The sequence below is a fragment of the Ruditapes philippinarum genome, unplaced genomic scaffold, assembly GCF_026571515.1.
Source record: "Ruditapes philippinarum isolate M1 unplaced genomic scaffold, ASM2657151v2 ctg4435_1_1_1_1, whole genome shotgun sequence".
NCBI classification, from domain to species: Eukaryota; Metazoa; Mollusca; class Bivalvia; order Venerida; family Veneridae; genus Ruditapes; species Ruditapes philippinarum.
This window is the reverse complement of record NW_026866652.1, coordinates 41475-44935: the sequence shown is the minus strand read 5'-3', so window position 1 is coordinate 44935 and position 3461 is coordinate 41475. Positions and strand designations below refer to the sequence as shown.

The 3461-nt window shown below is 30.8% G+C and overlaps 1 long non-coding RNA gene across 2 annotated transcripts; it reads right to left on the bottom strand.

Moving 5' to 3' along the window:
• Positions 1–486: 486 nt before the first annotated feature.
• LOC132733230 (uncharacterized) lies at positions 487–2498 on the bottom strand. Of its 2 annotated transcripts, XR_009626144.1 has the most exons (5): positions 2130–2490; positions 1966–1993; positions 1402–1478; positions 1061–1122; positions 487–623 (listed from the first exon to the last, which is right to left on the bottom strand). It is a non-coding gene; the product is annotated as an uncharacterized LOC132733230 (long non-coding RNA). The 2 variants fall into 2 exon arrangements; XR_009626145.1 differs by lacking the exon at positions 487–623 and having other exon boundaries at positions 917–1478; positions 2130–2498.
• Positions 2499–3461: the final 963 nt, after the last annotated feature.

The window sequence follows — 3461 nt, the reverse complement described above, 5'->3', positions numbered from 1 at the left end:
TTTTTTTAAAAGCGAGAATAATATTCCTGCAAAGTTGCGATATTGTAACATAACCAACTGGTTCTAGTTCTGTAGGGGGGTAATTATCTTTGCGCCAATAAGATCTACCTTGTCTCGATATAACCGATAAACTTTTCTTTATTACGAAACAACTTTTCCTTTAAGCAATTTGTAAAACGCAAAAAAAAAAAAAGAAAAAAAGTTGTCTTTGTACCTTTTCCGTTATCATCATCATTAAATTTATACGTACCGTGTGGTTTTGTTCTCCGTCTTCCTTCAAAATTAATTTTCTTACTTTAATAAGTATTTTTCCCAGCAAATTTTCTCCTTTCCATTTAGAAGGATTGAATACATGCTGATTAAAAATCGACTTAATCCAATTCCCCATATACAGTCATGCGGGTTTGCTTCTACTAAAAGTTTAGGAGATGTATGAATTAATCTTTTCTTTAAATCGTCATTTTGCTGAAATTTAAGTACGTTTCCTTTGAACTCAATATTTTCTCTTTCATTTCTCCAAATTATTTCATTAAATTGTTTCACTTCTCTACCTAATTGTTTTTGATGAAAGGGGTTTGTGCTTTGTATAATTTTCCTTGCTGTGTCGTAATCTTTGAATAACTCTGAAAAGAATTTTTTTTTTAAAAAAAGTTAAGTTCATAGTATTTAATTTCGAAACACCGCTCGATAATACAAACAGGAGTGACAAAAAACCCTTCTTTTATTTAAACGCAATATTTAGGGTTAAGGGTTAACCGAACCCCACCATGAAGTTGCTAAAAAATTTATTAGTATGAAACGGCTACATTAAATAAAGATAAATAAACATATTTGCGTGACAATGTTTTAGAAAATAATTTTTTAAAACTAATCTTATAAGTGTAACAGTTACCCGCTTTCTGAAAGTGCATATATTGCTCACATGAATTGTAGTGTACATCATTTTCATCTATAAATTCTACATTATGAAATTGGCTAAACACAGATTCTTTTCCGAAGAAAACACAAAATGTTCGTTTTCTACTTCACACATCGTGTATCGAAATAAACTATAACCTACTTTTACACAACAGTACTATAGAAGTAAAGATTTCAATCTTGGGGTGAGGAATCATCCTGGTCCTGAAAAAGAGAAAGAATTGGTAATTAAAAAAACTTTTAATTTGAAGTGACTATAACAATCCATTGTTTTAAATATTAAATTTTAAGAAAAAAGAAACATACCAATTACTGAAAGTCAGCATCATCATCCTAGGAAAAAAAAAAATAAATAAATAATCAGGAAAATACCTGATAAAACGATTTATATTATATTTGCATCAAACTAGTGTTGATTTCAATACAATGAACAATGAACTAAAAGGTGTGTAAAATTTGTGATTATCAAATAAGGAAACATACCCAAACGTATGGTCTTTTTGCGGGTGGAGGCATTATAGCAGCTTGTCTGCTTTTGTCAATTTCTCCCGTTGCTAAAGCTATAAAATATTAATATATATCAAAAAATTTTACCTTTTAGTCTATTCCAAAAGTAATTTGTCACATTTCAACATATTTCTCCGTGTCATGGGGACTTTTCCCACAAATACAAAAAATTGGTTGATTATATACATTTTGTTTATAAATCATAAAGAAGGAGAGATAGATCCTCCTCATCTCTATACGTCAGTTATTGAATTGTATCAGACATTCCTCAAGGTGAGTAGTGTAATCCCCACCATTATAATTTTCTTTTTCACATATATATCCTGTGAAGGCGATGCAATTTGCTTTCCTGCAAGACATTTTTAAATAGCTAGTGTAAAAATCACGATTAACTTTACTTTATAAACTTTTACAAAGTCATAGTATCTAGTCCTGGATTGGTCACTTAAAGAGCAGGGCGTGCTAACTTGTCAAATATCTAATTTTTATTGTATTATTGGTCAGTGTAACATTGTATACTTGACTAAACATAATACATACCTTCAGGGTTTAGTGGGATGGCAATTAACTGAAAATATATCAATTACTCCTTATTACATGCATAATATATTTGTAATGTATTTAAAGACTTCGCTGCGAATATACATGTTCAATTTAAAACAAAATTACATGTTCAAAAAAAAAACAGCAGTATCGTCCCATACTTGCGGATTAGCCTGTTGTTGTTGTTGTCCAACATAGGTCCATGTTTGCTGATTTTGATACGGTGTCTGTTGTGGGAATTGTTGTTGATATTGCTGCTGCTGTGAATGTCTTTCAGTGTTATATTGCTGCTGCTGTTGTTGTTGTTGCTGCTGTTGGGGTGAATAAGTATTTGATTAAACAAAATAAATACATAATAAGAAACAGGAGAAATAGGACGATAACAATTCCACGATTGACATAAATCAAAAATATAAATTTGACTTACCCCCTGTTGATGAAAGGTAACATCATAGACTCCACCAATCTCAATTAATCCCTTAAGTTGAAGACTTTCCTCATAACTTAGAGTAACACTTTTACTTTTAGACAGATCAAATTTCCCATTTACAAAACATTTACTTTTATCGGTTATATGGATATACGTTTTACCATTAAACGCATTCATGCACACCTCTTTACTTTTACCAAAGTTGGCACGAACTTTAGAAATAAGACCATCTTTCCCATAGATTTCTTCAAAGCCAGATGCCATTTTATTTTAAAAGGAAAAATAAAATCTGTAAATAAGAAACTTGGTATCGCTTTATTAAAGATGTGAGGGAGAGGAGGAAGCTATGTGTTCATTTATATTTTTACATGTAAGTGCAAAAAAAAGCTATGACCAATCAATATCAATGACTACTCATTGAAAAAAATAATCATCAATGAATATGTATGTTGCTAATTAGTAACTTACTAAAACAACCAATCACTATCAAAATAAAAAAATCTTATTGTCTGAAGGTAAAAGGCTTAGAGCTTTAATATTTGATAAATAATATCATCTAAAGGTACTCTACCAAAGTTGTTCAAATTTTGCCTCTTGTGTCAAAATTAGCCCCGCCCCTGGGAGCCATAGGTTTATCTTATATGTTAAAACTTAAAAAATCATCTTCTCTAAATTTACAAAGGATAGAGTTAAGATATTTTGCATGAAACATTGTGTAGTGAACCTCTAGCAAGATTGTTCAAATTATAGCCCTGGGGTCAAAATTGGTTCTGCCCCGGGGGTCATTGATTTTCATTATGTACATATAGTGAAAAAAAAATTTATCTGAAGGTTCAAGGCATAGAGCTTTGATATTTGATATATAATATCATCTATAGGTCCTCTACCAAAGTTGTTCAAATGTCAACAATTTGCACTGTTCGGGGGCAGTGATTCTCATTATGTACACATATTAAAACAGAAAATAAAACAAATGTTTTCTGAATGGGAGAAAGCTATAGCTTAGATCTTTGACTTGAAATGTTGATTGGCGGACCTGTATCAAGATTATTATTTAACCCTT